At 36.8% G+C, this 14,377-nt stretch overlaps 1 pseudogene; it reads left to right on the top strand.

Moving 5' to 3' along the window:
* Positions 1–1,687: 1,687 nt before the first annotated feature.
* LOC101580820 overlaps positions 1,688–14,377 on the top strand; it is a 15,470-nt pseudogene continuing 2,780 nt past the window's right edge.

The raw sequence follows: 14,377 nt of genomic DNA, 5'->3' as shown, positions 1-14,377 counted from the left end.
ACAAAGGACCGGGAGCAGTCCACAGAACAGGAACCAGCGCTGCATGCGGGGGAGCAAGGGCGCAGCCCTTCTGGTCTGTCACAGCATTTGCTCTCCTATGCAACTTTTGTGAGTATGAGGACTAGAATAATTTTTAACAACTTTTAAAATACGCAACTTTCCCTATGATTATTTAAATCTAAACAAAAATGTCTCTATTATAAACTAAATTCCACATATTACCAGAACTTGGGACAAAGCTGTCCCCTTAAACTACAATGCTTTCAACAACACTTTCCTTGGAGCTGAAAATCCTTAGATTCTACATAGAAACTGTAATTCTTTTTTTTTCCCCTGTGGTACCAGCGATTGAACTCAGGAGCTTGTGCTTGCCAGGCAGGCGCTTATTCTACTGAGCTATCTCCCTGGCCCAAAACTGTAATTCTGAATTAGGTTTGTTTCACCCTAAAAGCAGACAAAACGTAGTGCATGTACCTCCTAAGCAGCAACTGTAATAAGCAAGTTTTTATGTGCAATAAAATTGGGAATTTGGTGAAATACTTACAATCACTAAGCTACAACCACTGGTTCTGCTTCTCTGTGCCCTCACCATGTGTGCCCATCATAGCACCTGTACACACTACTCCTCTTGGTTATACTCATGCCTTCTTTACCAGGACAGAGTGAGCTGCTCAAAGGCGAAACTCACACACTTATGCATTGTTGTGCATATCTGATATGTGGCGGAGAAACTGGTGTCTGCTCATACGTGCTCATATCAAATAATGACAAAATATATTACAAGTACAAGGAAGTACATTATCCAACACTAAATGAAGATGAATATTATTTTTCTACTAGATGACAGTATCAATGGATTCAGTTTTAACAATTTATACAAAAGGGCTTCAGTAGAAAAGGCAGATACTGTTAGAAGATTTAAAAAGTGACCCTTCAAGAACTATAGTTCTCAAAAAAAGAAAGAAAGAAAGAAAGAAAAGAAAAGAAATGAAAAGAAAGAACGAACTCTGGTTCTCAAAAAAAGGGAGGGACTGCAGAGATAGCTCAGTGGAATAAGTGCTTACCTGGCAAGCACAAGGTCCTGAGTTTGATCCCTGGTAAAAAAAAAAAAAAAAAAAAAAAGAACTCTAGTTCTGTGGTGTCCAGATGCATTAAGAAAATTTGCCTCACATATATTCCCTTCAAGAATAAAACAAAAAATTACCTAGTGTTAGGACAAGATATCAGGTTATTTGCTTCATTCAATCAAAAATATTTCAAAGTTTTCATCAACTAGACCACCACAAAGACGCAGACAGACAGACAGACACAGACACTAAAATATGGGTATTATTTCTATACTTCAAAACAGTGGGATAACAGTATGGACAAATTAGAAGGAACTATCAGCAGGGGTAGTGGCACACATTTGTAATCCCAGCACTTGGGAGGCAGAGGCAGGAGGATCACTGTGAGTCTAAGACCAGCCTATCCTACATAGTGAACTCAAGGCCAGCCTGAAGTACACAGTGAGATCCTGTCTCAAAAAACAAAACAAAACAACCTTGCTTTCCATGTTTAAAAATTAAGTTTTGAAGCCACATTTGGACATTTGAGAACAAGAGACATTCAATGGAAAACAGACCACACAGCCAGCCACAGGGGGCCACAGAAGTCCAGGATAGGCAGAAAATAACTTCCTGCTTAAATGAAGAAAGGCCTCCCTGAGAATACAGGACCCGAAGTGCAACACTGCAGTCTCCAACCCCTAAACAGTGAATGGGTTCGAACGAGTACAGGGATAAAGCATGCTAGTGAAGCCCAGGTGCGTTCAGAAGAGCAATGCAAACATCCCAGCGAAGACGGAGAAGGAAAAGCAAACTGTGCGGGCCAGAGACGTAGCGCCTAGAAAGGGCGTGGGGCATGTTTCAAAAGCAGCGTGAGAAGAGCCTGGAGACTCATTAGAGATGGGCTCAAAGGAAAGAGAAGGAAACTGAGTCTTATCTTTGGGAAAGTGTTCCTTTTAGAAGGATTTTAATCCATTAGAGGAGTATTTTATTACATGATTCTTTCCACACATAATTAAATACCATCTCTTCTTTCATTCTCAATTTCACTCCGTGTCCTTTTTTTATTCCCAGACATATAAACCTTATGGAAAAAGAGGGCAACAAAGCAATAAATGGAATTAAAGTTCCAATTATGCTTAGGAGAGCACCTGCTGCTGCTGCTGCTGCAGTGCAATACTTCGCTAGGAATAGGCACAGCACTAATGAAACTCTGGAGCATTTTCCCACCTTACTCTGACATACGAACTATATTTTTTTTTAAAAAAGCAATTTCCCCCTAAGTTATCTAGTGACTGGTTCATATTCAATAACTGACTTTTTTCCACTACTGCAATATTTTAAATGACAGTATTCGATACTATATATTCTCATTCTTAAAAGTAATTAACTTACAGATATATATCTAATAACAAATTGTCTAGTTAGGGATTTAATTTTGTACTATCTAAAACAAGTACTACTCATCACATTTACCAAAGGAAAAGAGCAATGAAATAGGTAATAATACCTTACAAAATGTCATTTCTGACTAATTTAATCCGAAAATCTTCTGGAATCATCATTTGGGAAAAAAAGTGATACAACTATTAGAAGTAGAAACTCTAACTCCTTCCTCTTTCCATCTGCTGCTGGTGTAGGCTACAAACACATAAGCAGCAATCCAGTGAACGACTTCGGACTCAGGGCTGCAACCAGCAAGAGCAAAGCACTCACACCTCTCGCCGCTCCCACGGACTCTGCGCATCCCGGGATCCTGCATGCCTCAGGCCAGCTTCAAGTATGCTCAGATGGCAGTTTTGGAGAGGGGAGTAAACCACTCCTATGTCCCATCTCTGGAGGTAAGTAATTAGATGATGCAGAACAAAAAACTGAAACAGTAAGAGATTCCTTTTTATAGCATACAAAATATTAAACTGATGATCTCTACTAGGTCAGCAGTATGCAGCAGTGTGTTCCAATTACAAGTAGAACTAACATTTTCTTCATGTGTATTTTAAATAGTATGTAAGCAATGAATTTTCTTTAATCCAAACCACAGTACTGATAATCAATTTGCACAACTGATGCTTCAGAGGGAACAAGGTCATTATGTAATAGTCTAAGATTAAAAATTAGGAACCATAACTTAAAGGAAAAATAGAAGGAGGAAGGTAAATCAAATTACATCAAATTTATAATGAAACTGTGGAAATAAAATACTTAATATGTGCTTTAAGAGTTCTACTGAAATATAAAAAGAAAAATCAGCTGACAAAAAATGGAAAGGGGCAATGTGCAGCTGAAAGACACTTTCAACCTTCAACAGGAGATATAATGATCTTTAGGAAAAAATGGGAGTCAGTAAGGGACATCTGGAGTGCATTTGAACAAATTCTGTAAAAACTTGTACTTCTCAGAGCAAATCTTTTTAAACATATGAAATGGAAGTCAAACATATAACAATCTTTCACCTTAAAAGTGAAAGGAAAAGTATATATCTAAAAAAGGAAACTCATCAGTGAGTTTCCTTTTACTTAAAAAAAAAAAAAAAGAAAAGAAACTGAATGTACAACTTTTCTATAAGTTAGCCTGCTTATAAGATGAACATGTTCTGTAAAAGACAAACAACATAAACAAAAGTTCATGGAATGCCACAAAATACTAGTGTCTTTTTGAAACTTGTTTTTGTTACATAAATGCCTAGACATAACCTACTGGCCCAGGAATTCTCATCCATCTCAAATCATTTTGAGAAGGAACAATTTCCTGAGGCAGTCAAAACTTTCCACAGTTCAAAATTAAAAGTAAATTAAAATTTCCATTACAAAATACAAAATTCTCATTACAAGGATGTCACCATGGCTAGAACTCTATAAATGCTCACATGAGAATTTAAATTACAGAAAATGCCATTAACAATAACACAGTTGTACCTCAGTATTTGTCATTAATTGGTTCCAGGAAGCATCAGGAATACCAAAAATGGTGAGTACTACTCTCAACTTGGCTGGAAAATGTAGCAAGTCAGAAGGCAACCATCAGTGACAAATCGTAGCTAGTCTTGGGCATACTGGGACAAACTTTCACAAAAACGTGTCCTGCCAAATTCAGCAAGTGTCAAAGCAATAACTACCAGGGTAAGACAATAAAACAAAAGATGGGATTGTAAGGCTCCTAATGGGCTCCAGTGATGTGCAATCACTGATTTTGACAGTAACAATACAGACAGACAGGTATTTATTTTAGCATCTTTTTTTTGTGGATAGCTCAGCCCACCTGGGGGGCAGGGGCTGGCCTGTATGTGGGGTGGTGGGGAGTTGAACCATTGCCCCTATTCTTTGCCTAAGCTTGCCTAAGTAGGCGCTTTAGACCACTGAACTATCTCGCCAGCCCCTATTTTAGCATCTTGACAGAGACTGAGGGTACTGCTGATAATTATACTTGGACCATTCCAGGTAAATCAAGACTTAGAATTACTCTACTTATTCTCTTTGAATACTGGGATACTTCAAAGGCATCCAAAAACTCAAAGTTTTCAGCTGCAGCTAAGAACATGAGGAAAAGCAACAACAATCCAGCCAAGGGAAATAAAGAGAAAGTAAAGTTAAAAAACAAAACAGAGGGGAAACTACCCGCTTGGGCCCCCCTCCTGTCCCTCTCTTGGGACAGGAGCTTTCTTTCTCTCAATAAATATATTCTGCTTAAAAAAAAAACAAAAAACAGAAAGACCAAAAAAAAAAAAAAAAGCCCAGGGAAGACTTTAAAGTTAAAAAAAAAAACCTTAAACATTTATCTATCTTGAGTTTTTCTAGTATACAATAACTACAATGATATTATATTAATGATGCAATAATTTTTATAAAAAGCTCATTACTTAAGCTCATTACTTTAAATATCTACTATATTCAAGATAGTTAGGCATCCTAATAATGTATAATAAATAACTTATAAATCTGGCTCCTAATATTAAGACCTTAAAACTACACCAAAATTGAAGCGATTAATTCACAGAAAATGTAAGTGATTCCAACACTGAAGTCAAAAGACAGATATAAATCATAATGATGACAAACGACTAAATTTACCTTGGGAGAATTACAGAGAATTAATTAACACATCTCTAAGGGACAAATACCACTAGTCCCAAATCCCTAACAAAATCAAAATTTTCAAAAGACAGTGACTGTTTCTATGTCGTCTCTTATATTACAATGCTGTTTTAAAATGTTGGGGATGGGTCCCATTCAAGTTAACTGTATTTTTAAAGTACCACACTTCTCTCAGGAAAACCTGTAGGCCATCAGAACAATCTCCTGGACTGCTTTTACAAGTGAACCTGTTCTAGCCCTGCTGAGGACTTTCTGCTCCAGTCCGTGGGACAGCATACCAAAACTCCCACTTCTAAAAATCAGTCTGCCCCCACCATGACTCTCACACATACCCAACTTTTGAAGCCTATAAAACCACTTCCTGTACGTAAGTTTAAAAAAAATATTTAACTTTGTCTTACTGTGCCCTTTAAATTTTTGAGACACTATTCTTACCTACATGATGCCACAGATGAAAAGTTCTACTGGAGGCTGACCTGCAAAGTCAGGAGCCTCACTACTGAGCCGAATCCCCAGTCCCATTAATACATTAGAGTACCTGAATGACAGAAAGCACTATATGGAACACCTAATAAGTGACACAAAGGATAAGTGCTAGGAAAGTAAGAAAATGCTCCACAAGAGATGCTGACATGATGAAGACCTACCTACCAGCAATGGGCTGTCATTGGTGGTTAAGCTCTGAAGCTTCCCACTGCTTTCAAATGCTCGCACTCACTACACCTCCTGTGGGTCAACTTCCTAAGCAACTTGAATAAGTGAATACTTGGCAAAACTCTGCTAAAATAAATCAGGACAAGAGCCTAAATGGCCTTTAAAATCCTAAACCATTACAAATAAAGGAAAACTAAAATTATCATTTTATTTTTTAGAAGGTATCTTTTTATCAATTTATCTTTTAGAAGAAAAATTATCAACTTTTTCTTCTAAAATCTGGCCTTTAAATTTCTGATTTCCCTTAAGACCAGTTTGTGAGTATAATCCCTGGTTCTGAAAAAAAAAAAAAAAAACACACACAAAAACAAAAACAAAAAAAGTTTGGTATACTTCTCTATGTTTTATACTCTCGTTTCCTTAAAATTACCATAACCTGGGGAGGGCATTAAATTTTTTTTTAAAAATTAAATATTTTTTTAAAAGCAAGTTGTACTATGAACACGTATCCATTCTAAGATGATTGTAAAATACAAACATGTACTAATAAAAAATTAAAAATTTAAATTACAAGAATCTTTGAGATTTTACAAGCAATGGATAGAGAAATGGTTATTTCTTGAGCAACTTGTCTATTCCTCTGGCCCCATCCTTCCTAGGGAACACTTCTGCTTATACTGTGCGAAAGAATGACTTATCTTCTGGTGAGTCTAAAAGCACTGAGTAGGCCCTAAAACATAAGCTCCAAATCTTCGGTCCAACACAGGATCTCGTACAGAGCGCTCAATGAACAATCCTTCAAAGATGTCCTCCAGATTTGCACTCTGATTCACTCTTCCTGCTTCTATGTGACAGACACATTTTCAGTCTAGAGGTTTGTCTCTTTAGGTGGCCACTCTGAGAACACCCAGAAGGGTGATTCAGAGTACCTACCTTAAAATTTCAGCTTATTATGTTCTGCTGATCTGGAATGTTTTTAAACACATGTATGGAATGGCCTAATTTGGGGGGAAAGTAGTAGAAAGCCTGATGACCGAGTAAGACGCAGCCTTTCTAGTAATAAAACTGCTATTTAGACTTACAATAGACTGAATTTTATTTCTGTATTTAAATTAGTTTAGGTTCAGACGTTTCACAGGTGAGACTTCTAGCCTCTTAAAGCCAACAGCTACATAAATCTCAGAAATATACCTGATTGGGCAAGGTGTGGTGACACAAGGCTATAATCCAAGCTACTCAGAATTGAGGCAAGAATCACAGCTGTAAAGCCAGCTTGGACAATTTAGAAAGGTTCTGTTTCAAAACAAAAAGGGGTAGGGATATAGCTCATGTTAAGGTGTTCCTGGGTTCAATCCCGGCTAATGAAAAATAAAGGAAAAAAGACTACATCAGATTGGGAAAATATAACTGAATATCACTTAAAGACATTTAGTGAAGACTACCATGCCCCACTAAATTCAACGTGGGAGAACTGAAATACAGACCACAATCCCTGGGCTTTGCCAGCCCATAATTTGGTAGAAGAATATAATCACATGCAGAGAAAATTGTTACTACAGTCACAGCATGAAATAACAGGTTGTCATGAGTAAGAATAGGAGACAGAGAATACAAGAAAGGCAAACATTTAAAAGATGATCAACAAAAGTAAAAGAGAAAAAACAGGTAGAAAGCTATACAAAGTACTAAAAGAAGATAAACGACAGTCAAGTCCGGTCGTGTTCTTTACAAAACGACCAGTTACATGAATAAAAGAGGCAGAGACTTGCGAAAATGCTGTGAAGCTTGGCTTGGTAGGATGGCCTGAAATCCAGCACCCTGTGGGTCTGAGGCAGAGGGTATAATTGGACATGAGAGTGAGCAACTTAGGAGACTCCATCTCAAAATTAAAAAATGAAAAAAGGCCAGGAATGTAGGTCAGTGAGGAGGCCCGGGTTCACTCTCCAGCACCCCCTCTGAAACTCCTAGAATGAGGAAACAGCAGAAAAAATACTAAGAGCATTTTAACATGCACGTAGACAACATGATCTTTTGGTAATTCAATTTAAAAATGTCAAGCTAGATTAAGTATTTTGGCCAAAAACATAACAGAGGTAATCCCAGAATACATAAGACTGAAAAGCCACTGTTGTATAAACTCTACATACAATGTGGAACAGAAACTGATTTCTAAGATCAGGTTCTTTTATCTTTTGGAGGGTCTAATTTTTTTTTTTTAATTCTTTATGTATTCCAGATATTAGGCCTCTGAGGAATCGCTAGCAAAAATTTTTATTCTGTTGTGCATGCCGTCTCATCGCTCTATTGTTTCCTCTGCTGTACAGCAGCTTTTAAATTCGACATTGAGCACAATTAGCTAAGTGAAGTAAGTCAGAAACAGGCTATCCCACGGTTTTCTCTTATAAAGGAAACCCAAAGTACAAATAACTTAAAGAACAAAATAAAAGATGATAGGAAACAAGGAGATAGAAAGTGGAGCTGGGAACAGGGAAGGGGGGGCAAGATGTATATGTATGTATATGGAACAATAACCCATGATGAATGTATAATTCATTGTGTATCACACACATACTAATAACTTTTTTTTTTTTTTTTTTTTTTTTGAATTTTGGACTGAACTCAGGCCCTTGCGCTTGCCAGGGAAGCGCTTATTCCACTGAGCCATCTCCCCGGCCCTAATAACTTTTTTTTTAAAAAATTAAGTTTTTATTAAAAAGCATGATTACAAAATGTCCTTGTAAGAATCGAATAGACTTTATCAGTACTTTAACCAGTTTTCTGTAAGTCTTCTACCTAAAATAAAATTTAAGGTTACCACTTGTTATTTCAAGAAAATGTTTGTTGTGATTTGTATCTGAATGTCCCCTCACAGTCTCAAGCAATGAGACATGGGGCTTGGGGAAGATGGCTGGATTACAGAGGCGCTGTGACTGGCTTCGTGTTGGGGCCTGGTCAGAAGAGGCAGGTCACTGTGTGTGTCACCAGAGGGCGCAGGTCCCCTCCTGGCTCTTCCTTAGCCTCTGCTTCTTGGCCACCATGACACAAGCAGCCTTCTTCGGCCAAGCTCCTCAGATGTTGTGCTTCTCCTTGAAAGTTGGCCAGCTAGAGACTGAAACCTCCACAAACTGGGCCAAAATAACCCTTGCCTCATGTATCGTACGCCAGCAAGACGAGGAGAGACAGAGTTGAAGGGCCGCTGAGTAAGATGAAAACCTTGCAAAGATAAATTCTATCAAATAAAAATCTGAAGGAAAAACACCTATGTCTGCAGAGAAACCCCAGACCTCTTGGCATTTGATGCTAAGCATACGATAAAAGCTGAGACTTCTTCCACCAGACTCACGACTGGGCACTGGTCTTATTCGAAATAACAGATACAGTAACACAGAAGTCTCCCAAGACAGACAGACACTTTACTTCATGACTGACCGATTAATCTAAAGGTGCCCATTACATGCAATGTGCTAGAAACAGAAGACTGTTTTTTGTGGGTTTTTTTTTTTTTTTTCAGAACCGGGGATTGAACTCAGGCCCTTGCACTTGCCAAGCAAGCACTTATTCTACTGAGCCATCTCCCTGGCCCCCAGAAGACTGAATAGCTTCAAGAAGTTGCCAAATACACAGAAAGAGAAAACTTTACAACAATTCTAATTTTCAGATGTTTTCTTTGCCAACAGGCAATTTAAAAATTATGGTTGTAAAATTACTGTAATATTTGGGAAATGTTATAAATGGAAAATGCTAAAAAAAATGAATTCATGAGGCTTACATGGCTTTATAATTACACATTTCAATTCCTTAACTTATTCCCATAGTTTCATGAAGGTAGGGCTGTTCTTACTTATTTTCTTGTATGCTCATTTTTTTGTTTTTGTCTTCTGAATAAAAAGGAGCAAATAATAAGTCAATTTCTAAAGAGGGGAGAGATAAAAGTGAGGGTAGAAAGTAAAATCAATAAAATCAACCTCAACCCTCAATTAAGGAACAAATTAACCAGTGGTTTCTGCTTAATGCAATCTGTCTTATGAAAATCTTTCTCATTTTGTATAAAAATATATGGATAATCAACTACCTTGTAACGACATACTGCCATATAATTTTGCTGTCTATGCTTACTTCTGTGTCTAAAACATAACATCAAGTAATCACCAGTATAATGGTATTAGCTTCTTACATGTATTTTTCAATGGAGAATATAAGAATACTGCCAGGAACTGAGTGCTCAAGTATGGGAAAGTTAACTTATATCATCTAGTCATTACCATGAAGCTCTGAATTTAGCCTTTTTGCTGAGCAGTTCTATAATCTGGATATAGAACATGCAGGAAATATTCTGAATGTCACAGTATTTTTAAAAAGCACTGGAAAATAATGTACATGAATAAGGATAGTCTTCTGCTCCTGCTGTTCTTTCTTCATCTCACTTACCTCTCGGGATCAGCCCTGGATAATTTTTAAGAAAGGTACCCTTGAGAAGCACAGGAAGCTGTCCAGGGGCAGTCTTCTGGATAACACCTTCATCTACTTTAATAGTCAACTGATCATTTTCAGCTGTCAATAAACTCAAGGGCAATTTTGAAAGACTTCAGAATAAAAGATTTTGCAAGGGTGAAGCCTTAGAAGTGTCTATTACTTCTAAATATTTTTCCTTTCTGTGAAAGACAAATGCAACCTTGGGCATGCAGAGTCCACTTAACATATTAAAAAATCTTGTTAAAAAAGCTTTCATCAGCTGTAGTAGAAAGAGACAAGCCCAAGTTCTGAAATCCAAAACTTGTGAGTGTCAACATAATGGTCAGCTTCAGATTTCTGAGTGTTCCAGATTTTGAGATTGAACGCAAAGTATATGCAAACATTCTAAAATCTGAAAAAATGAAATCTAAAACCCTTTTGATAGCAGGCATTTTAGAGGTAATACTCAACCTGCCCTTTAAGACATCATATATGGGAGGAAGAGAAGCTGACTTAGACTGTGATGCCTTCACAAACAGGAAATAAGTCATCAAAACTGACAGTTTCCACAAAGCTTCCAAATTACTTGCTGTCAAGATTCAGAAGGGGACTTGTGGGTTAGTTCAGTTGTTAAGCACCTGCTGGGGCAAACCCAGTCAGGCGCAGGGGACTGCGGTTCGATTCCCCAGCTCCCCAAGCCTTCCCAGACCTGCCCTTAAGGCAGCCTGAGCCAGCCAAAAAAAATCCTTCCCATTGGGGCCGGCCAAATAGCTCGGCGGATTAAAGCAACTGCAAGCAACTGCAAGCAACTGCAAGCAGGTGCAAGGACTGGGGGTTCAATCCCCAGGGTACACTGATATGGCAATTGAGACTGAGTATGGTGGTGCTCCCCTGTAATCCCAGCTCTTGGGAGGCTGTAAACAGGCACATCACTACAAGTCCGATGTAGTAGTGACACCCTGTAGACCCTTCCCTAAAATACAAAAAAAAAAAAAAAAAAAAAAAAAGACTCAGAATAAATGCAAACCAGCATTGAGTACTATGCAAGAACAGGGTACAAAAAAAGCTATAAAAATATTACTTAACAAGAACTTATATGTTTGAAAAGGAGAAAGACCCACACATAAAAACTATTCGTAAAATATGAGAAATTAAAATTAAGGTTAAATTTTGAATAGAAACGTCTAGAACAGCATCTTGAGTATGTAAAGTTGAGCTCAGACAACCATGAATACAAAATAGATCATTTCTTAATGATCATTTCTTAATGATCATTTTTCAAGCTAGACTGATTAGAAAAAATTTCTCATTTTAAAAGATCTGAGTTTGAACTAACCTTTAAAAAACAGGAAGAAAATGAAGGGAACAGGAGCTTCTTAAAATGTTAAGGAAAATATGTTCTAAAACAGTAACATGACCATCTTATTTAGCTTTGGGGCCCAGAACAAAAATATAAAAGAGCCAAAAAGATATATTCACAATAGCTACACAAATATCTATATCATGATCCACTTCTCTTACTGGAAATTTCAGAAGATCATGTATCCTTGGCTAAACTCTGGATCCAAGATGGCCTTACAGTTTGAGGCTAGATGTCCCTCCAAAGCCTCATGAAATCATGACGGGGGAGGGCTTTTCAAAGGTGGCTGAATCTAGAGTTTGTGCAAAAATGAAGGGTAGCTGATTCCTGGATTAGTTCACCAACTGGATTGGCACTACCCTAATTCCAGCAGACTGGATACAATACAAGGGACAGAAAAAGGCTTGTCTTCTTGCTCTCTTGTTGCTTTTACTATCCTCTGCCACTATGAACTGTTGTCCCTCTGTCATGTGTGGCCCTCAGTTGCAGCCAGTAAAATCTCTACAAACTGGGAGCTAAATAAACCTTTCTCCCTTTAACTCAAGTATCAGGTATTTTGGCTCAGCAACAAGAAAAGTACTAAGATGCATGAACACTTAAAGTGGACAACACAACATGTATAAGTGGGTAGGAGCATGAAGAAAAATGGAAGTTATGAGGTTAGTGTCAAAAGATTCAAAATTACTTGGTGCAAGTGGGGCAGGCTGGCAAATGCCTATAATCTCAGCACTCAGGTGGCTGGAGCAGGAGGACCACTATGCATTCAAGGTTAGCCTGGATTACACAGTGAATTCAAAGCCAACCTGAGATCCTGGCTCAAAAAAACCAAAATAAAATGAAACAAATTTTAAAAAGAAAAGAAAAAAAAAAAACTAGCTTTAAAAAATTACTTAAGTGAAAAAATTTTAAGATTGGTATATTGGTATATTAATAGATGTGAACAAAAATGTAGAAGCAAGGATAAAATAATATGCAGACTTATTTTTTACTAAAATCTGGTTTAGGGGCCAGGGAGATAGCTCAGTAGAATAAGCACTTGCCTGGCAAGCACAAGAGCCTGAGTTCAATCCCTTGTTCTGTAAAAAAAAAAAAAAAAAAATATCCTATATTGAGCTTTCACATAGGTTTGTGTTTGACAGTTATCACACTGAAAACTTGAACTTATATTTAAAAAAAAAAAAAAAAGAAAAGAAAAAGAAAAAGAAACAAACAAAATCTGATTTAGGACACTGTACCAAAACAGCATTTAATACATTTAAACCAGCATAAACTACTTACTAATTTTTAAAAATATAATCAGATTTTCAAATTTCTCTTAAAATAGATTTTGTCAGTTTAATGGGACACTCTTTAATGTTCTCTCTGTGGATTCAAAATCACTGGCAAGAACACACAGAAACAATTTTCCTGTGGAATGCAAAGCTAATAGTCATACTTCGGTTACGGCCTGTCTACTGATCCTCAGTTTTCATGAAACAACCTAACAGACAAAGTTTTCATGAGCTACGAAGAGCTACCTGAACAGCAACTCTTAGCAGCACACAATTCTATTAAAGTATCAGGAACTTGGAACACAAATGCCAAAACTGCCCATCTGCGAGCTACAGATTTTGTATTTTTAATTACTCAAACTTCATAAGTTTTCAAGGCCCACTTCAAAATCTATTTCACCATCTCTAGTTTGTTACCACTTCTTTATAAGTTAAAGAACATGCTGCTTCTTCCCAACAAAAGCTCTAGAGGCTGATAGTTTGGTAAAAAGAAATTCTTCCACTGTATACTGACAAGAAAGGTTAAAGGAGAGGCTATGACTCAATTATCTAACACTAGTTCTCAGTTCTCATTTTTTTATACTTTGACACTTCCCTTCTGGATTCACTTTTCATGCAAATGACAAGGAAATCTACTGAATTTTGTGGCAAATAAAACACTTAATACCACAGCCAGACAGATGCTTGGAGTTCAAACTTATACTCAAATCAACAGCCTTTTATTTTTTTGAGATGTCATCTGTCTGAATGTGACATTTCCAATTTGTCAAATTAGAGATCAATAAAAACCATGACATTTCCCCAAATGTCTTTAAAAGGCTATAAAGTTGATTATCAGATAAAATGAATATATTTGAAAAACTATGACTATATATGCTGAGACTATAAAACACTAATTTAACAAATACTTTATTTAAAAAATACCTACAAAACCAAAATTCTTATGTTTAAAAAAATACATGACCAATAAATAATTTGTTTGGGTACACAGAGACACATACTATACAAAGTGAAGTTAGCTATACTCTGGCAAAACAAAGATCTCCCCAGTTTATTTATCCTTTACAGGCTGAACTTTAGAGGTGAACCTGAGAACAATTTACCCTTTCAGCATTATTTCCCAGTAAAAATATATAAAATTTTATAGTAAAACCTGTGAATATTCACAGCTATCCCATTAAATTTCAAACTTTCTCATTCTATTAATATTCAAAACATTCTGTCTTTGTGGAATACCTTTAACTTTAAAAAAAAGTGGTACAGATAGTATGCATTTAATAATGAGATATAAATTCAATTATAAAAACCTCTAGAGGTCAAATTTGTTATGTTACAAAACAAAAAGTTCAACAATTTCAAGTAACAATTTCACAAACAAGCTGGTCACAATAATAAGAAACAGGGTCGGGAAGATAGCTCAACAGAATAAGCCCTTGCCTAGCAAGTGCAGGGTCCTGAGTTCGATCCCCGGTACTGCCAAAAAAAAAAAAAAAAAAAAAAAAA

This window comes from Octodon degus, unplaced genomic scaffold (assembly GCF_000260255.1).
Source record: "Octodon degus isolate 3935 unplaced genomic scaffold, OctDeg1.0 scaffold00154, whole genome shotgun sequence".
In the NCBI taxonomy this organism is placed as follows: Eukaryota; Metazoa; Chordata; class Mammalia; order Rodentia; family Octodontidae; genus Octodon; species Octodon degus.
Note: the sequence above shows the minus strand (reverse complement) of the source record. Positions and strands in the feature narration are given on the sequence as shown.